At 49.0% G+C, this 24,056-nt stretch overlaps 1 pseudogene; it reads right to left on the reverse strand.

The window, feature by feature from the left end:
• Positions 1 to 17,210: 17,210 nt before the first annotated feature.
• On the reverse strand, positions 17,211 to 23,613 carry LOC137083513 (uncharacterized; annotated as a pseudogene).
• Positions 23,614 to 24,056: the final 443 nt, after the last annotated feature.

A 24,056-nucleotide genomic window follows, 5' to 3' on the forward strand; every position in this document is an offset into this window, starting at 1 on the left:
ATGTGTTTTTAATAGACTTAAATTAACTTAAAAATATAAGAGGCTGAATTGACAATGTTTAGGTGTGAGAAACTGAATGAGTCATAACATAACCTCAATATATTATTAGGAGTGATAACTTTAAAAAAACAACTCTGTTTCCAGTGTCAATTTTGTTAGTTTTAACAATGGTTTCAAATTCATCAGGTTCATTGAACTTATCCAAACTTTAAGTACTGATTACTTAAATTTTTAGTTTGTCAAATTATTATGTTTCAGCTTCCTCAAAAAAATGAGTGTGAATAATGTTTCTAGTTTAGAGTAGTAATTACTTAAAATGTTTGTTTGTTGAAATTATTTGATTTAATGTTGTTCATTTTCTCAAAGATTTGGAGTCTAAAGAGCTTGTCTGACTAATGTAGTAATTACTTAAAACATATATTTCCCACATTATTCTTTTTAATTTTATCCTTGTCCTTAAAGATTTTGAGCATTAAAAAAAGTATAATTTTAAGTAGAAGTTGCTTAAAATATTCTTTAACATAGATAAATATTTTGAGGTAATCAGTTTCATCAAATATTTTGAGTTCATTCAACCTGTTGGGGAATACAGTGTGGGTTTGCAATCTCTAACCCAGAATAAAACCTGCTTCACAGCAGGTTAGCCATGTAGTGTAAGTTACAATGGTGATGAACCATGATAAAAACCAGTCCACCTTCTTGAGCCCGAAAAACAAGTTTGCTCAAACCAATCTTGAACTTATCGGAGTAACAACTGAAACCAGCTTTGTGCAACAGGCCAATGTAACACTGATGGGATTTAGAGATAAAATGTCAAAATGTAAAAAGACACAGTATGTGGACTGTTCTCACCTTTCATTTCACAATAGCACACTAGAACTGGAACAACTGCATGCTTGCTATGGCAAATTCATCACTGTAAAAAAATAATAAAAAATTGCTCCAATTGAAAATTTTCAAGTGGCTTATCACATCTAAATTTTTCAGTTAGCCAAATTGAATTCCTGTGATTTAAATTGCATCAATTCACAGATTTTCAATTTGGCCAACTGGAAAATGTATTAATACACAGAATTTAAAGTTCGGCCAACTGAAAAATTTAGATGTGATCAGTCACTAGAAAATTTTCAATTGGAGCATTTTTTTTTTTTTTTAAAGTGAAGGACAAATGCTTAGGGTAGTCCAGAAAGTTTTTATTTTATTTTATTTTTATTGTTTGTGTGTAAATATGTATCTATGTATGGATGTTTTCTCTTAAACCCACGTGAGATGTGTTGCTGTCAATCTAGGCCAGGACGCTCTTGTAAAAGAGATTCTAAATCTTTATGTGCTTCTTTTCCCAGATAAATGGAGATTATAATAAAGCAGGTTATGTGACATACCTGGGATTGTTAACGAATAAGTTAGCAGATAACATAAAAAAAATTAAAAAAAATTAAAAAAAGGAAGTACATTTTAGAGTATGTAAGTAGCCATACCCAACACAAACACACTCTGAGTTTCAGAGTAGATTTAGAGTTGAAAAATCCAGATAAATCCAACCTGGTTTAGATCAAGTTCAACTGTTTCTCAAAGATCGGTATAACGCTCTCTGTACTCAGGTTTAATCCAGACTTAGCGATTAACTTAGAAGCGCGTGCACCTGAAATTGTGACAGTGTCCGTTTGATTCACTTCTTTTCTGAAGATTGAGATCGTTTTGAAAATGATCATGAAATTAAATGGGTTTACAAGGCAGGAATAAACACTTTAGTTTGAGAAGGCAGATGAAAGAATATCTGACTATTTCAATGCATGATGTGAATCAAAGAAATATGCCTAATAATTGTAGGTTCACAAAGAGCTCAAATTAATATGTTTAAAAGAATTATGTATTGTTGTTATATTACTATTTGGCTACTTGTCAATTAATATAATATTTATATGAACATATTATATGAATTCAAAGTGATTATAATTCATATAATAAATAATTAGCACCAAAAGATGCAAAAAAAAAAGTTTTTGCAAAAAAATAAAAGTGTTCCCTTTCGGGGAACTCGAGCTGCGTCGAAACGCTGTGAGAACGCCTCTGCGTTAATGCATCGTGAAGCGCGTGTAGAACCATTCCATCGGAAGATCGATCGATCGTCGGCATGATGACGTCATTGACCGGAAGCTATAAAGCGTCTGTGAAAACAAACAGGAACTAGCTTCTGTGCCTTCAGCAAGCGATCTGTGTGAGCCTGTCTGTCTATTTGGTGTTTTTGTCTGTCTATTGCAAAATTTTTCCACCCTTTGTTAAATATATATATCATTATATTAACAAAAAAGAGAAAATAGTAAATCGAAAATGGCCAGTGAAAGCAGTCAGTTCAAGAGGTGTGTTCATCCCTGCCCACGCTACATCACGGGTGGGGATACACACGCTCTTTGCGTTGCCTGCTTGGGAGCGCAGCATGCCCAGGCAGCCCTCGAGGGGGCTGCTTGCGAGCACTGTGAGAGACTACCGCTGAGAACGCTACGCTCCCGCCGGGCACTCTTCGAGGAGGGTGCCTCGGCTCGTGTTCCCCGCGGCTCTTGTCCCGCTGCTGCCGAGGCGGAGCGGAGGCTACAGTCGTGGGGTTCACAATTGGACGTTGCAGAGGGGTTTGAGACGGGCGCTGCCTTATCTCTGCCCTCACCTGCACCGTCCAGCGGCTCTTCTCGGGGCTTGGAAGCACGCATTGCGGTTTCTTCCCCCCCGAGATAGTCGCCGGTGCTCCAACTATCCAGCTCTGAGGAGGTGGACGTTGAGAGCATCGTGACTGAAGATTCGCCACTTCAGTCCCCTGCGAGTGAGGAGCAGTGGCCAGATTAAACATCGACTGGCCCATTGAAGATCAGAGGCAGGAAGGAAAAGATCTAGTAAATTAGATGAAAGATTCCTGCCCTCTCGCGCTTCAGAACCTCAGCGCCGGGGCCTGCCGTTCTTTCATGATTTGCACACCGAGGTGGCAAAGTCATGGAAGAGACCGGCATCATATCGTGTGTTCAGCCCACAGACTTCGGTCTACAGTAACCTCATCGGGCTGAAGCACTACGGTTATGGGGCGATGCCAAAGGTAGAAGAGACGCTTGCGAGCCATCTCTCGCCTTCCTCGGCATCGTCCCTGAAGGCCCCGACTTTGCCCACCAAACCATTGAAAACAACGTCGGCATTGGTGGGCAAAGCGTACTCGGCAGCAGGTCAGGCTGCTGCATGCCTGCACACTATGGCAATAATGCAGGCATATCAGGCTGACCTGCTCAGGGATCTCGATGGACGTGATGAGGTGGGGGGTGATATTATCAATGAGCTCAGAACGTCGGCAGATCTTGCTCTCTGGGCCACCAAGGAGACGGCCACGGTGCATTTAACATTTACATTTAATCATTTAGCAGACGCTTTTATCCAAAGCGACTTACAAAAAAGGGTACAGCAATAGAAGCAACGAAACAAACAAAGCCAACAACCTGTAAGAGCTGTAAGAAATCTCAATTAATTAGCGAAGTACACAACTTTTTTTTTTTTTATAGCCAGCTACAACAAATACTCACGTACGGAAAATACAGAACACTGGATTTGGATAGCTATGATAACAACCCATTAGGACTAAGGCTGATGCCCCAACTGTTGTCGTTAATGCGGATTCAGTGGCCCAATGGATTGGTTTTGTATGGCATTCTAGCTACACGCGCAGCAATAGCCATCGACAGCAAAAACTCACGTACGCAAAATACAGAACACTGGATTTTGGTAGCTATGATAACTATGTAACATACCCGCCTGAAGGCACAATTCCGGATGAGAGACGTAGATATGATCAGTAAGTGCTATTCTGTATTGGTCAAGTGCAATAGGAAAAGTGCAATTGGAAAAGATGTGTCTTAAGATGTTTTTTAAAAATGGCTACAGACTCGGCAGCACGAATTGAGATCGGCAGGTCATTCCACCAGGTGGGAACGGTCCAGGAAAATGTCCGTGAGAGCGATTTCATGCCTCTTTGGGAAGATGAATTTGAATTTGATGCGAGCAGCCATTGGCAACCAGTGCAGTTTGATGAAGAGAGGCGTAACATGCGTTCTCTTCGGCTCATTAAAGACCACTCTCGCCGCTGCATTCTGGATCAGCTGCAAGGGTTTGATAGTGCATGCTGGAAGCCCAGCCAGAAGAGCATTACAATAATCCAGTCTGGAGAGAACAAGAGCTTGAACCAGGAGTTGTGCAGCCTGTTCTGATAGGAAGGGTCTAATCTTTCTAATGTTGTATAAAGCAAATCTGCAGGACCGGGCTGTTGCAGTAATGTGGTCAGTGAAGTTTAACTGGTCATCAATCACAACTCCAAGGTTCCTGGCTGTCCTTGATGGAGTTATGGTCGATGAACCAAGCTGAATGGAGAAATTTTGATGAAGTGCTGGGTTGGTTGAGAAAACAAGTAATTCTGTCTTTGCAAGATTGAGTTTAAGATGATGCTCTTTCATCCAGTCAGAAATGTCTGTCAGACAGGCAGCGATACGAACACTGACTGTAGGATCATCTGGTTGAAATGAGAAGTAGAGTTGAGTGTCATCAGCATAGCAGTGATAGGAAAAGCCATGTTTCTGAATGACGGAACCTAATGATGACATGTAGATGGAGAAGAGAAGTGGTACAAGGACTGAGCCCTGGGGAACCCCAGTAGCTAGATGATGTGACTTAGACACTACACCTCTCCATGACACCCTGTAGGACCTACCAGAGAGGTAAGACCTGAACCACTGGAGGGCAGTTCCTGAGATACCCATCGTCTTAAGTGTTGACAGGAGGATCTGGTGGTTAACTGTGTCAAAAGCAGCAGACAGATCCAGCAGAATGAGCACTGAGGATTTGGAAGCTGCTTTTGCCAGTCTCAGTGCCTCAGTTACCGAGAGCAAGGCAGTCTCAGTCGAATGGCCGCTTTTGAAGCCGGATTGGTTGTTGTCTAGGAGGTTGTCCCTTTCAAGAAACATAGAGAGTTGATTGAACACAACTCGCTCAAGGGTCTTTGCAATGAAAGGCAGAAGGGATACCGGTCGGTAGTTTTCTAAAAGTGCTGGATTCAGAGAGGGTTTCTTAAGCAGTGGGGTTACCCGAGCCTGCTTAAATGCTGTGGGAAAGGTTCCCGTATGAAGAGAAGTGTTGACAATGTGAGTGAGTGCAGGAGTGATTGAAGAAGAAATGGCCTGAAGGAGGTGAGTGGGTATAGGATCAAGTGGACAGGTAGTAGGGTGATTGGAAAGGATGAGTTTAGAAATATCTGCCTCGGAGAGCGGAGAGAAGGATGGAAGCGTGTTCGTGTTAGTTGTTGAGATGTGCTTGTCAGTTTGTGATGAGGAGAACTGTTTGCTGATGAGGGATGTTTTGTTTGTAAAAAATGATGCAAAGTCATCAGCTGTAAGAGTTGATGAAGGAGGGGGAGGAGGTGGACAAAGGAGAGAGGAGAATGTTTTAAAGAGTTTGCGAGAGTCAGAGCATTTGTTGATTTTGTTGTGGTAGTAAGTTGTTTTAGCAGTGGAGACATTTGTAGAGAAAGAAGAGAGAAGCGACTGATACAAGGTAAGGTCAGTATAGTTTTTAGATTTCTGCCATTTCCTCTCTGCCGCCCTGAGTCCAGAGCGATGTTCACGGAGAACTTCAGACAGCCAGGGGGCAGATGGGGTGGGGCGGGCTGGTCTGGATGAGAGGGGGCAAAAACTGTCTAAGGAGGATGTTAGAGTGGAGCAAAGAGTGTTGGTAGCACTGTTAGTGTCCAGTGCTGAGAACTGAGCAGGTGGAGGGAGTGAAGATGAAACCATAGTGGATAGGCGAGAGGGAGAGAGGGAGCGTAGATTACGCCGAAAGGTAATCTGTGTAGGAGTGCGTGTTGTATCAGGAGTCAGTATGAGGTTAAGAGTGATGAGAAAGTGGTCTGAGGTGTGTAATGGAGTAACTAAAGTGTTGTCTGTGGAGCAGTTGCGTGTGTATACAAGGTCTAATTGGTTACCTGATCTGTGAGTAGCCGTAGTAGATACTAACTTAAGGTCAAATGAAGTCAGTAGAGTGCTGAAGTCTGCAGCTAGGTGTTTATCAAGATGGATGTTGAAGTCACCAAGCAGAATCAGTGGAGTGCCATCCTCAGGGAAGCTAGAAAGTAACACATCCAACTCCTCCACAAAGTTACCGAGGTGACCTGGAGGACGATAGACAACTACCACATGGATTTTAACAGGGTGAGTAACAGTGATTGAGTGCGATTCAAATGAACTGGCCGGTAGAGATGGTAATGGATCAAATTTCCAATCATTTGAGATAAGCAAACCAGTACCCCCACCCCTCCCAATAGGCCGAGGAGTGTGTGAAAAAGTTAAATTGGTTGAAAGGGCTGCAGGAGTGGCAGTGTCCTCTGGTTTGATCCAGGTCTCAGTTAGGGCCATGAGGCTGAGCTGAGAATGAGTCCCAATAGATGAAATGAAGTCTGCTTTGTTTACAGCAGACTGACAATTCCAGAGACCAATTGGAATAGAGAGTAATGTAGCAGAGGATGTTAGGATATAGCGCAAATTATTAGGATTGCGGCGTCTCGTGCGTACAGAGCGTGAATTACGAGTGCTAGTAGTTATAGTTGAGATTTGAAAGCACATGGTGAATACAGATCAGAGAAAAGGCCAGATCGGAATTAGAAAAGAGCCGAACACAAATAATGAAAGGAAGATGATACTCAAGTGGCTTGTCGAGGTCCTTGCTCGCGAGGAGTTGCACAGGGAAGAGTTGAAGTCTTTACACTCGTCGGTCTTCACACAAGGAGGGCTTCACACTGCCGCTTCCGCTGCCGCGGACTATCACGCTATTTATACTCACTTGAGTATCGTTATTGAAAGCAGCTGGGAACGCCCCCAACAAACTGACTCCCAACGTGGCAAAGACCAAACAAATGCTAACTCCCACACACACCACCAGAATACACCAAAACTACTAATACACACCACTGCACCACACAGACACACTTATCCAACAACAAATGAACAAACAATCAAAAATGAGAAAAGTTACAAACACTTACACAGTAGTTGTCTATCAGTCAATCAATGCTTCACCTCTAGCCAGCTGCTAACAAACACACGAGGCTTTTAATACCTCGCTGGCCACGCCCCCAACAAACTGACTCCCAACGTGGCAAAGACCAAACAAATGCTAACTCAACAAATGCTAACTCCCACACACACCACCAGAATACACCAAAACTACTAATACACACCACTGCACCACACAGACACACTTATCCAACAACAAATGAACAAACAATCAAAAATGAGAAAAGTTACAAACACTTACACAGTAGTTGTCTATCAGTCAATCAATGCTTCACCTCTAGCCAGCTGCTAACAAACACACAAGGCTTTTAATACCTCGCTGGCCACGCCCCCAACAAACTGACTCCCAACGTGGCAAAGACCAAACAAATGCTAACTCAACAAATGCTAACTCCCACACACACCACCAGAATACACCAAAACTACTAATACACACCACTGCACCACACAGACACACTTATCCAACAACAAATGAACAAACAATCAAAAATGAGAAAAGTTACAAACACTTACACAGTAGTTGTCTATCAGTCAATCAATGCTTCACCTCTAGCCAGCTGCTAACAAACACACGAGGCTTTTAATACCTCGCTGGCCACGCCCCCAACAAACTGACTCCCAACGTGGTAAAGACCAAACAAATGCTAACTCAACAAATGCTAACTCCCACACACACCACCAGAATACACCAAAACTACTAATACACACCACTGCACCACACAGACACACTTATCCAACAACAAATGAACAAACAATCAAAAATGAGAAAAGTTACAAACACTTACACAGTAGTTGTCTATCAGTCAATCAATGCTTCACCTCTAGCCTAACGGTGGCTACGGAGAGGCATCTGTGGCTCAACCCCACCGAAATCAAGGAGAGGGAGAAAAGCTTCCTGCTAGACGCACCGCTGTCTCCTGGCGGCCTCTTCGGTGACGCAATCCACACTGTCACCGAGAGGTTCCAGGAGTCAAAGAAACAAGCTGCGGCGCTAAAGCAGTTTCTCCCCCTCCGGGTCCAGGTCCCTGGTGCTGCTGCTGACATCAAGCAGCCCAAGCCGAGTACGAGCTCCACTCACAGGGCTCAACAGAAGCAGAGCGTCGCTACCCGAACTCCCCCTCAGCGCGGGGACGAGGGGCGGCGCTCTCAGGCGAGGCCTTCGAGGGGCAGGGCTGATCGGAGGATAGTCCTGATCGCCAAGAAGGCCTCGTCTAAGCTTTCCTGACGCCAGAAGTGTCAGGACGCTGAGGGTGGTTCCCCCCGTAGGGAAACGGTGTTTACCCCTGCCAACGGTACCCGTTTCCCTGCGGCACCCTCTGGGGGCCGCACTGCCAACCCCGCCGCAACGGGGGCTCCCGAGCAGTCAAGTCAGTTGTTCCCTGCCGGTTCGCCGCTTCAGGGTGCTGTGCTTGCTGTTCAAAGTACACCAGAGGCCAGCCTTGAGAGGCTGGTTCCCTTAGTAGATTTTCTGGACGAATGGAAATATCTGTCATATATCTCGTTGGGTCCTGCAGATAATCGAAAGGGGGTACGCCATTCAATTCAAAAGGCGGCCACCTCCTTTCAGCGGTGTCCTACCCACAGAGGTGGGCCCAGTGCAGGCTCTGGTTATGGCACAGGAAGTAGAGACACTCCTGCGAAAGGGGGCTATAGAGAGGGTGTAATAAGTTAGTAAATGTGAGGAAGAGGACACGGGGGTCGGCTGGACGGTTGATGCTTGCTTTATTTAGTATCTCAATACTCAAAAAACACTCAATACTGTGGATTCTCTCAAACTCAAAATACAACGATCACTTCCGGGTCGGCACTTCCGGCTTCGGGTTTCTCAGTCTCTGGGTTTCTGGCATCAGCCGTCCGACTCTCTCTCTTCCTGGTCTCCGGTTCCACTGGCGTTTTATCCCCTCTCCACGCCCATTACTGGAACAAGTTACAGGTGTTATTAATCTGCGTCCAACCCACTCACTTACCGCTCGTCCCGCGGCTCTCTCTCCCGCTGCAGACCTAGCTAAACCACGCCCCCCTTGCCACATACCCCCATTTCTGGAGAGGAAGTCGGCCACAGCCATCTGAGCACCCGGCCTGTGGACCACCTTGAACTTAAAAGGCTGAAGAGCTAGATACCAACGGGTGATCCGCGTGTTGGTATCCTTCATGCGGTGGAGCCATTGGAGAGGAGCGTGGTCCGAACAGAGGGTGAACTCCCGCCCCAGAAGGTAGTAGCGGAGGGTGAGAACGGCTCACCTGATGGCAAGGCACTCTTTTTCGATGGTGCTGTACTTAACCTCTCTCTTTGAGAGCTTATGGCTAATGTACAGCACCGGCCGCTCTCCCCCCTCCACCTCCTGGGCCAGGACTCCGCCCAGCCCCCTGTCCGACGCGTCAGTCTGCAACAAGAAAGGGAGAGAAAAGTCAGGGGAGTGTAAAAGCGGCCCGCCAAATAGAGCAGCCTTAACTTGGGTGAAAGCCTGCTGGCACGGCGAGAGGGAGAGACAGAGGGGGGAGAGAGCACGCCACCAGGTGGTCCTCTGCCAGGTTGATGGCCATCTCCAGTGACGTGGGCCGGTGGCACTGGACCCACTCGGCGGTCTTCTTCGGGAGCCGAGCGACAAACTGCTCCAGTACCACCAGATCGACAATGTGGTCCACGTCGCTTCCGACGGCCAAGAGCCATTTGCGGCACGAGTCCCGGAGCTGTTGGGCCATCGCGAAGGGTCGGCCGGCCTCGCCCCATTCCAAGGAGCGGAAACGTTGGCGATGCTGCTCAGGGGTCCGGCCGACCCGCTGAATGATGGCCCTCTTGAGGTCTTCGTATTTCAGGAGGTTCGCCACCGGCAGTTGTTGGGCGGCCGCCTGGGCTTCTCCAGAAAGCAGTGATATCAGGCGCACCGGCCACTGTGCCCGGGGCCACCCGCAGGCCTCCGCGGCTTTCTGGAAAAGGTCTATGAAGTCCTCGGGATCATCCTGTGGCCCCATCTTGTGAAGGGGCACGTGAACCGGTGCGCCGGCCAGCCCGGCGGCCTCAAACTCAAAATACAACGATCACTTCCGGGTCGGCACTTCCGGCTTCCGGCTTCCGGTTTCTCAGTCTCTGGGTCTCTGGCATCAGCCGTCCGACTCTCTCTCTTCCTGGTCTCCGGTTCCACTGGCGTTTTATCCCCTCTCCACGCCCATTACTGGAACAAGATACAGGTGTTATTAATCTGCGTCCAACCCACTCACTTCCCGCTCGTCCCGCGGCTCTCTCTCCCGCTGCAGACCTTGCTAAACCACGCCCCCCTTGCCACAGAGGGTTCCTCCTCCCGGCAGGGAGTCTGGGTTTTACAGCTACTTCATCGTGCCAAAGAAGGATGGGGGCTTACGCCCGATATTAGATCTGCGTCTATTAAATCGCTCAGTGGCCAAGCTCAAGTTCAAGATGCTCACACTCAGACAGATTGTATCGCAGATCAAATCTGAGGATTGGTTTGTCACCATAGACCTCAAAGATGCGTATTTTCATGTCTCCATCCTTCCACATCACAGGAAGTTCCTGAGGTTTGCTTTCGGGGGAGAGGCATACCAATATCGAGTACTTCCTTTCGGTCGAGCACTGTCACCCCGCACATTCACCAAGTGTGTGGATGCAGCTCCGGCGCCGTTGCGTCTGCAGGGCATCCGCATACTGAACTATATCGACGACTGGCTGATTCTAGCGCATACAGAACAGATGGCGGTTCAGCATCGAGATGCTGTTCTCGCACACATGTCGAAATTGGGGTTGAGGCTGAACGCCAAGAAGAGTGTGCTTTCTCCGGCTCAGAGAACCACTTTTCTAGGTGTGAACTGGGACTCGGTAATTATGCGGGCCCAATTATCGCCAACACGCATAACATCGATCCTGGCAGCAGTCAAAGAACCGAAGCTAGACCGGGCCGTCACTGTGAAACAGTTCCAGAAACTGTTAGGTCTCCTGGCAGCAGCGTCCAACGTGATACCTTTTGGCCTACTGAACATGAGGCCACTACAGTGGTGGCTCAGAACAAAAGGATTCTCCCCGAGGGGAAATCCGCTCCGCACGATCAAAGTCACGCGGCGATGCCTTCGTGCTCTGGTCATGTGGAAAAACCCGGGGGTTTTGTCTCAGGGTCCCGTGTTGGGGGCTCATGTTCGTCGCGTAACGCTAACGACAGATGCCTCTCTCACGGGCTGGGGTGCGACCATGAGTGGTCGTTCATCCCAGGGTCTATGGCAGGAACATCAGCGGCACTGGCACATAAATCGGCTAGAGATGCTCGCAGTGTTTCTTGCATTGAATTTCTGCCCGAATTCAGGGGCCACCATGTGTTAGTCAGGACAGACAACACATCGGTGGATGCATATATATTTAGTCCCTGTCGGTAGGGCCCTCATGCCTAGAGTTTGCACCTGGGATGGTAAAGGCTTTTCTGCATCCCAGGCCGGGTTACGTCCCCAAGGTTCCTACGAGCCCACGGGGCCCCATTACTCTCCAAGCCTTCTGTCCTCCTCCTTTCGCGACGTCAGACCAGGAAAGACTAAATCTGCTGTGCCCTGTTAGGGCGTTAGATACGTATGTCCACAGAGCTGCCTTGTGGAGAAAGACCGATCAATTGTTCGTCTGTTTCGGAGCCCCTAAGAAGGGGGCTCCAGTATCTAAGCAGAGAATGAGCAAGTGGGTGTTCGAGGCCATCTCACTTGCTTATGAGGCGGCCGGGCAGCCATCTCCACTGGCTGTCCGGGCACACTCTACCAGGGGTATGGCTGCTTCTAAAGCACTTCTGTCGGGGGCTTCCCTCCATGATATTTGTAACGCGGCAGGCTGGTCGTCTCCGCTGACTTTTGTCAGATTCTACGAGCTAGATCTGGCATCTACTGTTGGGGCGCAGGTACTCTCGTAATCGTGTGCGCTTCGGCTTCACACATACAAGACACTTGGTCCTACGGCGATGTGGGTTTAAGCGTTCTCACAGCGTTTAGACGCAGCTCGAGTTCCCCGAAAGGGAACGTCTCGGTTACGTATGTAACCCTAGTTCCCTGAGGGAACGAGACTATCCGTCGGTCTGCCATACTCCCGGCGTGCCCGTGATCACTTACTTCAGGCTTTATGAGAAGCTAGTTCCTGTTTGTTTTTACGGACGCTTTATAGCTTCCGGTTGATGACGTCATCACGCCGACGATCGATCAATTTTCCGATGGAATGGTTCTACAGGCGCTTCACGACGCATTAACGCAGAGGCGTTCTCACAGCATTTCGACGCAGCGTCTCGTTCCCTCAGGGAACTAGGGTTACATACGTAACTGAGACGTTTGCCAAATTGAATTCCTGTGATTTAAATTGCATCGATTCACAGAATTTCAATTTGGCCAACTGGAAAATGTATTAATTCATAGATTTTCAGTTCGGCCAACTAAAAAAATTTGATGTGATCAGTCACTAGAAAATTTTCAATTGGAGCAATTTTTTTTTTACAGTGTGTATGGATGTTATCTCTTAAACCCACATGAGATGTGTTGCTGTTTCTCTAGGCTGTCACTCTAGGCTCTTGTAAAAGAGATTCTAAATCTTTATGTGCTTCTTTTCCCAGATAAATGGAGACTATAATAAAGCAGTTATGTGACATACCTGGGTGTGTTAAAGAATAAGTAAGAAGATAACATCACACAAAAAAAAATGGAAGTAAATTTTAGGGTATGTAAGTAGGGTTATTTGCTTAAGAGGTATAATATAATATTAATAAAACGTCTTGTAACCTTAGTTCCCGGAATAGGAACAAGACGTTGCGTCACCACTCTGCAAATGCCTCTGCGTGATTGCGTCGTGAAGCACGTATGTAATCAGTCCAATGGAGAGACGCAACATCATAGGCGGGTGACATCATCGACCCGGAAACTATAAAGCCTGCGGGCAAACACACGCCCCCAGCTTCTGCAAAGTCCTGAAACAAGCCGCTAGAGGGCATGCGGGGAGTTTGGCCGGGTGACGCAGCGTCTCGTTCCTATTCTGGGAACTAAGGTTACAGACGTGTTCCCATTCAAGGAACTCGAGCTGCATCACTGCTCTGGGAACGAGAATACCCACGTCCCCATACGAGCTGGGTGCCCGCCTGTTGAATTGTCTAAGGGGCGAGCACCTGAGCCCCAGGAGTATAATTTATGTCTATCTCGTAGAACCTTGCAAAAGAACGAACCGAATACCACCCTGCCGCATCACATACATCTTGCAGGGAGGCCCCTGCAAAGAGAGCCTGAGAGGCCGCCATAACCCAGGTAGAGTGGGCCCGCACAGCCAAAGGAGAAGGCTGTCCGACCACCACATAAGCGAGTGAGATGGCCTCGACCACCCACTTGCTCATCCTCTGCTTTGACACCGGATCCCCCTCAGAGGCCAGCACTTATGAGCTGGGCCCCCTCAGAGGCCAAGCCCACAGTTTCCACAGCTCTGGACGAGGGTGCAGAATGGCCCCGCCCGCTCGAGAAAGAAGGTCCCTCCTGAGCGGAATCTCCATTGGAGAGCCGTCGAGGAGAGACACTATGTCTAAAAACCAGACTCGAGCCGGCCAAAACGGGGCTACTAGCAGCAGACGAACCCCGTCCCGGGGCACCCTCTCTAGAACTCCTGGGAGCAGAGCAATCGGGGGGAAAGCGTATAGGTGCAGCCTTGGCCACTCCTGCACCATGGCATCCAGTCCGAGAGGAGCTGACTGCATTAAGGAGAACCACAGATGGCAGTGAGTATTCTCCTGAGCAGCAAACAGGTCGACTTGCGCCCTGCCGAACTTTTCCCATAGGAGCACCACCACCTCGGCGTGGAGTCTCCATTCCCCGGGCCTCGGCCCCTGCCCTGACAGGATGTCTGCTTCCACATTCAGGCGCCCCGGGATGTAAACTGCCCTCAGCGAGCACAGTTTCCCCTGGGCCCACAGGAGGATCTGACGGGCCAGTTTGTATAATATACGAGACCTCAGACCCCCCTGATGGTTGATATAGGCGACCACCGATGTGCTGTCTGTGTGAACCCGCACATTGCGGCCCCTGAGATATGGCAGGAAGTGTCTCAGAGCCTATAACACGGCCAACATTTCTAGACAATTTGTGTGCCATAAACGCTGGCCCTCCTGCCACAGGCCCTGGGCCGAGCGATCACTCATGGTCGCCCCCCGAGCCCGTCAGGGAGGCATTCGTGGTCAGAGACTTGCGCTGACACTTTGACCCCAGCGACGGGCCTTTGGCCAGAAACCAAGGGTCCTTCCACATAACCAAGGCGCGGAGACACCGCCGCATGACCTTGATTACACGAAAGGGGTTTCCCCTCTGGGAATATCCCTTGGTCTTGGTCCACCACTGTAGTGGTCTCATGTGCAACTGGCCGCAAGGAATCACGTTGGCCGCTGCTGCCATCAGACCTAGCAGTCTCTGGAACTGCTTTACAGTGAGTGACTGGTCTAGCCTCAGCCCTCTGACTGACAAGAGAATCGACCCTATATGAGGCTCTGATAGGCGGGCTCGCATAGAAACCGAATCCCAAATCACCCCCAAATATGTGATCCTCTTGACTGGCGAAAGCACGCTCTTCTTGGAGTTAAGCCTCAGCCCCAATCTCCTCAGGTGTGCGAGCTCAGCATCTCGATGCCACACACGCTGAATGAGCGAGAATCAACCAATCATTGATGTAACTGAGGATCCGAATCCCCTCCATCCACAAAGGGACTAACGCCGCATCTACACACTTTGTGAATGTGCGGGGTGAGAGGGCTAGACCGAAGGGAAGTACCCAATATTGGTATGCTTCTCCTCCGAAAGCGAACCTCAGATACTTCCTGTGCTGCGGAAGGATGGAGACATGAAAATAAGCATCTTTTAGATCTATGGTCACAAACCAGTCCTCGGACCTGATCTTTGACACAATCTGTTTGAGTGTGATAATCTTGAACTTAAGCTTTGCCACTGAGTGGTTCAAGACACGAAGATCTAAAATAGGGCACAGCCCCCCCCATCCTTCTTTGGCACTATGAAGTACCAGCTGTAAAACCCTGACACTTTGTCTGGTAGAGGGACTCTTTCTATCACCTCTTTCTGTAGGAGAGTCTGTAAAAGTCAGGACTTTTTCGACGCAGCCTTCTTCGAGATAATGACTGTCCTCAGATCAGTCCTACCTCTAGAAGGCTGCACCTGAGAGTGCCGCCCACCACCCCACCCTTTCTGCGGGGGTGTGCGGGTGGCGACGCTCTGCTTTTGCTGCTCTTGATGGGAGGACCTAGCACTCGGCATCTGCTGCTCTGGTCAGCAGCAGATGAGGTCTAGGGTTTACAGGGAAGAAATTGCTGCAGCGCCGCTGCCTGCTTTTTGGCCTCCTGGAACCTGTTGGTGACGGTAGTAACGGCGTCACCGAACAGGCCCTCAGCAGACAGCGGCGCATCGAGCAAAAATGTTTTATCCTTCTCCTGGATCTCAGACAGATTTTCTCACCAAAGATGTCTCTCCGTGGCCACCAGGGCTGCCATAGAACGGCTAATACATCTGGCCGTCTCCTTGGTAGCACGGAGGGCTAAATCTGCCGAGGATCGGAGCTCATGAACTATATCAGCCCCGATCTCATAACTATCCCCCAGGTCCTTCAGCAGGTCAGCCTGGTATGCCTGCATAATAGCCATTGTATGCAGACATGCGGCGGCCTGACCTGCTGCCGAGTATGCTTTACCCACTAAAGCAGTTGTTGTTTTTAATGGCTTAGTGGGTAAAGCGGGAGCTTTAATGGCTGATGCCGAATAGATGCTCGCGAGCATCTATTCCACCCTCGGCATCGAACCATAACCATGTCTTTTCAACCCCACGATGTTACTATATACTGCTGTGTGGTGGCTGAAAACTCGGGATGACATGGGCCGCTTCCACGATCTCAACACCTCAGTGTGGAGATCCGTGAAAAACTGCAAGCTCTGCCGTGGAGGCTGAGCAGAACGGGCGAGCAGAAAGTGCTCTTTAAGCCTGCTTTTAACTGAGCCGCTCCTGCTGTTCATTTGGCCACTTGATATTTAATTTAGCCACAGCCCTGCTCAGAATCCAGTTGCGAGCCCGACGACATGAGCTTCTGCAGTGCATCGTCAGCAGCGGGGCCAGTGCAGCGGGGACCACGAGCCGAGACTCTCTCCTCGAAGAGCTCCCGGCGGGATCGCAGCACGCGGAGAGGCAGAGCCTCACAGTGCTCGCAGCCAGCACCCTCAAGTGCCGACTGCGCGTGCTGCTCACCCAAACAAACAACGCACATCGGGTGTATATCCCCACTCGTAAGGAAGCGCGAGCTGGGAGGAACACACCTTCTGAACGATTGTTCGTTCGCCATATCTCTAACTGTTAGTAATGTGTGTATTTCTTGTGAAAAAAACAACAAAATCTGAACTCAGACACAATACAGAGACAGTTTGGACAATGAAACATAGAGCGCTTGTTGTGTGTTTGCCGGCAGGCTTTATAGTTTCCGGGTCGATAACGTCACCCACCTTTGACGTTCTGTCTCTCCATTGGACTGATTACATACGTGCTTCACGACGCAATCATGCAGAGGCATTTCTAGACAGGTGACGCAGCTCGAGTTCCTTGAACGGGAACAAAAGTTCTATAGTTTCAGATATATAATATACAATGTTATACAGTGGGTACGGAAAGTATTCAGACCCCCTTACATTTTTCACTCTTTGTTATATCGCAGCCATTTTCTAAAATCATATGTTCATTTTTTCTCATTACTGTACACACAGCACCCCATGTTGACAGAAAAATTCAGAATTGTTGAGATTTTTGCAGATTTATTAAAAAAAGAAAAACTGAAATAGCACAGGGTCCTAAGTATTCAGGTCCTTTACTGAGACACTCATATATTTAAATTAGGTGCTGTCAATTTCTTTTGATCATCATTGAGATTGTTCTACACCGTCATTTAAGTTCAGCTGTGTTTTATTATACCGATTTGACTTGCTTAGGAAAGCCACACACCTGTCTATGTAAGACCTTACAGTTTATAGTGCATGTCTGCTAAAATGAGAATCATGAGGTCAAAGGAACTGCCTGAAGAGCTCAGGGACAGAATTGTGGCAAGCCACAAATCTGGCCAAGGTCAACCGGGGGTGATCAGTCCCCGGCTTGTGTCCAAGTGGCATGTTGCTCCACGGATCCCCCCTGCGGATCCACAGCCACCGAGAAGCCCTCTCTGTGGCCTCTAAGATGTTCGTGGTGGCTTTTTTCAATTGCAGTCCTTTCACTCCAAGGAGTTTGAGGGTTCTTAGGAGTGAGTGGCCAGCGAAGCCTCGGCACCCGACCTCGACTGGCTCGCAGTGAGTTTTCCAGCCGTTGTAACGGCACTCCGAGCTGAGCCCTGCGTACTTATCCCTCTTGCGCTCGTGGGCCTCTTCAATACGGTCTTCCCAGGGGACAGTTAGTTCCAGGATGACCACTTGCTTGGTAGATTCAGATGTTAGCACCATGTCTGGGCGGAGAGAAGTGACTGTGATGTTGCCTGGGAACTTAAGCTGTCTTCCAAGGTCAACCTGAAGCTGCCAATCACGAGCAGTGATTCTACCCCCCCCCCCCCCCCCCCCCCGTAGAGCTATGCCGGTGGAATTGTTTTTTCTGCCCAGCTCTAATGAAGGTGATTGTTTGTTTGGGGGCTGCCTGGGTCTTACTGAGCTGGATAGCTGTGCAGATGGAGTCCGCCAAGGCCTTTAGCACCTGGTCGTGGCGCCAGCGATACCGCCCTTCCCCTAGCGCTCTTGAGCAGCTGCTCAAAATGTGCTCCAGTGTGCCCCTCTTCTGGCACAGCTTGCACTCGGGAGTGTCTACCAGGCCCCAGGTGTGCAGGTTGGCTGGGCTTGGGAGGACGTCATAGACGGATTGGACAAGAAACTTGATCAGAAATGGCTCTGCTTTCCAGAGCTCTGCCCAGGTTATTCTGCATGGATCTGCATGTTCCCACCTGGTCCACGCTCCTTGTTTGGACATGCTGGCCATTTTGGTATAGCGTTCTTCCGCCACCTCTGCTCGTATCTCGTCCTGAATCAGTCTGCGCCTCTCTTTTCCACGAGCCAGATCATAATGTGGCTTGGGAAAACAACCAAGACCTGCTCTTCCCATTGCCACGGAACCCAGCAGCGTTTTGTGCCTTAGTCGTGCCTCAGCTTTAGTGACGGCTTCTTGCGCCTGCCACTTTCTCCCGGTCTTCACGAGGATTCCTGCTGCTGCTACTTTTGTGTATTTGGAGTCCCTGTACATCAATACCTCTCTGGAGCAGGTGACTTTGAACTCCTCTGATAGTCCACTCAAAGGAAGATGCAACTTGGTGGAATGGCCGTAAACGGCAATGCTGCTCAAGGACCGAGGGAGCCCCAGCCATTTTCTGAGGAACTGGCTGATAGACTTCTCTAGAACCTCGACTGTTGATGTTGGTACCTCGTAGACTAACAGGGGCCAGAGTATTCTTGGCAAGACTCCGTGCTGGTAGATCCAGGTTTTGAATTTTCCAGGGAGTCCAGATCTGTGGATTGCTATGAGCCAAGTAGTCAGGTCGCACTTGGTTTGTTTTATGGCAGCTGAGTCCTTCAGGGAGCTATCAAAGAACTTCCCCAAGCTCCTGACTGGTTTTCAGTCACTGATGGAATCATGGTCTCTCCCAGGGTAAAGCGGAAACGGTCGGATACTTTACCCTTCTTCAGGACCAGAGACCTGGACTTCGAAGTCTTGAAGCTCATCCTTGCCCAGGAGATGAGCCGTTCAAGCCCCTGGAGGAGCCATCTGCACCCTGGAACAGATGTTGTCATCACTGTCAAGTCGTCCATGAAGGCTCTTATGGGGGGCTGACGGGTCCCAGATTTTGACTTGGGACCTCTGCATTCCACCTCGGCCGACTTGACAATCATGTTCATGGCCAATGAGAAGAGAGATACCGAGATTGTGCAGCCGGTGATTATCCCCTTTTCAAGTTGATGCCAGGAGGATGTTACTTGGCCTGAAGAGACTCGTGCACTAAAGTTGTTATACTAGTCCATGATGAGGATGCGGATCTTGACAGGAACATGGTGTTTTACCAGTGCGGTTTCAACGAGCTTGTGTGGAATAGACCCGTAGGCATTGGCCAGGTCAAGCCAGAGAGTTGCCAGATCTCCTTTGCTCTCCTTAGCCTCCCGGATCAGCTGTGTCACCACCCCTGTGTGCTCCAGACATCCAGGTAGTCCTGGAACTCCTCCCTTCTGGACTGAGGTGTCAATGTAGGAGTTCTTCAGGAGGAAGTCTGTCAAACGTTGGGACACGATTTTGAAAAAAATCTTGCTCTCAACACTGAGCAGCGAGATGATGCGAAACTGATCGATGTTGCAAGAGCCCTCCTCCTTCGGGATCCAGACTCCCTCAGCATACCTCCAGTGCGCAGCGACTTTCCCTCTCCGCCAGATCACCTTCAGGATCTTCCAGAGACGTTTGAGGAGCTGCCGGCACTGCTTGTAAACCTTATAGGGGATCCCGCTGGGACCGGGAGCAGAGCTGGATCTTGCCGCTGTAACGGCTTCTTTCACCTCTTTCAGCGTGGGTTCAGCACTGTCAAATTGGATCCCTGGTTCAGGTGGCGCCACCAAATTCCTACAAGGTTCAAGGTCATGGTCCCTCAAGGTGTCACTAAAAGTGGCATGGAGATAGTTGTCAATCTCCTCTACCGGGAGAGTGAGGTGGCCACTTTGCTTCTGACCCAGTAGTTCCTTGATAAAGCTGAAGGGATTGCCAAAGAACGCACTACGTTTCCGAGCCCTTTCCTTGCCCTTCCTTCGGTGCCGTTCCGCTCTCCTCAGTGAGATGAGTCTCTTCCTTATGATAGGAAGATTATGGAATGATTAGACCAAGATATAACTTTTTGGCCTTAATTCTAAGCGGTGGAGAAAGCCAGCCACATCACCTGTCCAATACAGTCCCAACAGTGAAGCATGGTGGTGGCAGCATCATTCTGGGGTATATCAGCTGCAGGGACAGGAAAACTGATTGTAATTGAGGAAAAGATGCCAAGTACAGGGATATCCTGGATGAAAACCTTCTCCAGAGTGCTCAAGACCTCAGACTGGGCCAAAGGTTCACCCTCCAACAAGAAAATGACCCAAAGCATACAGCTAAAATAATGAAGGAGTGGCTTCACAACAACTCTGTGACTGTTCTTGAATCGTCCAGCCAGAGCTCGGACTCAATAAACCCAATTGAGCATCTCTGGAGAGACCTGAATATGGCTGTCCACCATTGTTTCTTTTTTGAATAAATCTGCAAAAATCTCAACAATTCTGTGTTTTTCTGTCAATATGGGTTGCTGTGTGTATTAATTAGAACAAAAATGAACTTAAATGATTTTAGCAAATGGCTGCAATATAACAAAGAGTGAAAATTTAAAGGGGTCTGAATAATTTCTGTGCCCAATGTATTTTAATTCTAAAGCACTATTATAAGGTAATGTTTAAATTATTATTTAATTCAAATATAGAAACCTGATTTCAAAAAAGTTGGGACAATATACACATTGTGAATAAAAATCTCATAAACTTATATTTTATTGACAATAGAATATAGATAACATATCAGATGTTGAAAGTGAGACATTTTGAAATGTCATGCCAAATATTGGCTCATTTTGAATTTCATTAGAGCTACCCACTTCAAAAAAGTTGGGACAGGTCACAATAAGAGGCTGGAAAAGATAAATGTACTTGTAAGGAACAGCTGGAAGAAACAACTTATTAAGTTAATTGGCAACATTATTGGGTATAAAAAGAGCCTCTCATAGAGTGATAGTGTCTCTCAGATGTCAAGATGGGCAGAGGTCAGAGGATCACCAATTCCCCCACTGCTGTGGAGCAATAACAGAAAGGAGATTTTCAGATTAAAATTGCAAATAATTTGAAGTTAGCATCATCTACAGTGCATAATATCATCCAATAATTCAGAGAATCTGGAAATATCTCTGTGCGTAAGGGTCAAGGCCAGAAAACTATACTGGATGCCCGTGCTCTTCAGGCCCTTGGACCAATATCATCCAACTCCGGCCACAAAGGGTTGTTATCGTGCTGGTGGGGTTACTGTTTTTGCAGACTGGAACGCCCCCTTCTTCTTCTTTACCTCTTCACCTATGTCTGCGCCGTGGGATTCCGCGTGAATGATTACGCCTAAACGAACCATCATTCCGGCATGTGATTCCGTGTGTATGTCTACGCTGAAACAAACCATTATGTATGTGAGTGTGTGTGTATGTCCCCAATGTAAATGGATTTATAAATGTACTAAATTATGTTTTTTGAAAATGTAAAAATGCAGAATGTTTCTTGTGATGGGTAGGTTTAAGGATCAGGGTTGGGTGTAGGCAATCATTGTTGTCATTGACATGCCCAATTAAATATTTAGAATCGGTTGAGAGGCATTTCTGCTGAACTGGTTGTGGGGGAAAAATCACACATATGGAAGGGGAAAATGATCTCATACCCAGTGTGCATTGAGAAACTCACTGCGATTGGTCGATAAGATGCTACCAGGAACGCCCAAGCCACAGCTGGACCCTTCTCCCTTAGATGGAACTGCATCTCATACAGGAATGCTACTGTAAAGGAAATCACAACATGGGCTCAGGAATACTTCCAGAAAACATTGTCGGTGAACACAATTCATTGTGCCATTAACAGTTGCTGGCTAAAACTAGGTCAAAAAAGAAGCCATATCTAAATATGATCCAGAAGCACAGGCATTTTCTCTGAGCCAAGGCTCATTTAAAATGGACTGTGGCAAAGTGAAGAACTGTTCTGGGGTCAGACGATTCAAAATTTTAAGTTCTTTTTGGAAAACGTCCCCGGTTACGACTGTAACCTTAGTTCCCTGAGAACAGGGAACGAGACGCTGCGTCAGCTGACGCTATGGGGAACGCCTCCAGCGTGACCGGTGTCTGAGCTACTATCAAATCACAGCAATCCTATTGACCGGCGACAGCCTATGATGTCATCAAGGTGCGACCAGGAAGTATATAAGGGCGCCTTGCAAACATGACACCAGCTTCTTCGTCTGAAGGGACTGTTCGCAGGCAGGCCCCGAGGCATGGCAAAAGTGACGCAGCGTCTCGTTCCCTGTTCTCAGGGAACTAAGGTTACAGTCGTAACCGGGGACGTTCCCTTTCGAAAGGGAACTCGAGCTGCGTCAGCTGACGCTATGGGGAACGATATACCCACGCCGCCATGCCGAGGGGAGTGCATGCCTACTGGCAGTGACAACTGTCAGGACAAGCAAATTCAACTGAAATGCCTGAACCACTCCCCCTCTGGTCACATTAGGCTGTCAGTGACAGCATTCCCTACGGTCATAGCCCGAGCTGTGGCCTTGGGGCACCTTCATGTACCCTACCCCGGCCGCTCAAAGGCCTGGAACCAACCTGTTCGACAGAAGGGGTTCCTTTAAGGGAATGTGGCTAGGGGACCCGAGGGCGCCCCAGCCAGTCACTATTCGGGAAGAACTTCACCGAATGCCACCAGGGAGGCTTGACCTGGCGTCACTATGCGGGACGCTTCCGTCTGCCAGCCCAGTCTGTTAACAACAGAGCCTCTGGAAACTCGCCTCTGGAGAGGCATCAAGCTGAGGGACTGCGAACTGGCAGTGTCCGCCTCAGGCCGGAACTCAGAGACGGGCTATCCTGGAGAACAGCGCTCAGCGTAGTGCTTTCCCACCCTTGCTAGCAAGGGGAGTCAGCTGCTCGATCCTAGGATCTACCGAGCACATACATTACAGGGGTGCTCAGGAGGCCTGAGAAGGCCTACAGGCTGATCTCACAGGGAGAACCCGAGGGGCCTGCGACCAACTGACCAGGCCCAGGCGGCCGTAAGCTCACAGACAACCCTCATAAGAGGGGAGCTCTTAAGCCTGCCTGGTAGGTACCATGCTGTAGGCAACCTATGCAGGTCCCTGTCCTGTAGGGAAGCCAGACGAGGCTTACTGCTACCACAGCAGGCCCTCAGGGAGGCCTGGTGAGGCCTACTACCTGCCGTCTAACACCTGAAGCACGGGAATACCCTCTCAAGGGAAGCCCGGCAAGGCCTGCTGCACCCCAGCAGGCCCTCAGGGAGGCCTAGGGAGGCCTACTAACTGGGCTTGTAGCCATGCCAGCGACGAATGCTCGCTGGCATGTCGGATGAATGCTGGCCGCTCCAAGTCGGGCTGACAGTGGCTGTCTGCTTGGCTGACGAAGACCTAGACATCCAGTTACCACCTGGGGAATCACCCCAGGGAGGCCATGATGGTTATGCTTGTCGACGAGGTACTGCTGAAGCCGACATCGTCGGGGATATTCCTCCCAGGCGCACATTGGCCCGATGTCGCGACTCACCCGCAAAGAGGTCTGCTGAGGCCTCCTGCTCAGAGTCCACTGCCAGGACTGCCCAAGCTGGCTGCTCACAGCCAGCTGGTAGCCCATGCCCCTCACGGGGCTGGCTTCATCCCGGAGGCTCACGGGGTCCTCCATGCGATGACGCAGTCCCATCCGGCAGTGCCTACAGACATAGCCTAAACACATTGCCAAAAGCAGTGTACTCAGCAGAAAGTACCTAGACCCTCAAAGCGAGGGGAGTACAACTTACGTCACCTGCGTCAGGGCGGCCGCTCTTCCTTCATGCAGCGGCCTACCGTTCACGCTAGGGCGTCAGCCATGGCAATGCTTCGGCTTCCAGGGGAGCATCCGACCGAACCATTACGAAGCACGCAGGTTGCGAGTGCAGCTCAACCCGAGCCCTAAAAGGTGGAGCAGAAGACACAGAGCAGAGGGCAAAAAATATTCACAAATATGCTACCCACCGGCCCAACATACTCCAGGATGGGGCCAGGGGCCGCCAGAAGGTGGCAGCCACAACAAGCTCTGGAAAGCGGGGTTTTCGCAAAACTAGCCCACCCGCGTACAAGCGTGGGACGCCAAACCCCGCCCCACAA

The sequence above is a fragment of the Pseudorasbora parva genome, chromosome 7 (genome assembly GCF_024679245.1).
Source record: "Pseudorasbora parva isolate DD20220531a chromosome 7, ASM2467924v1, whole genome shotgun sequence".
Classification (NCBI taxonomy): Eukaryota; Metazoa; Chordata; class Actinopteri; order Cypriniformes; family Gobionidae; genus Pseudorasbora; species Pseudorasbora parva.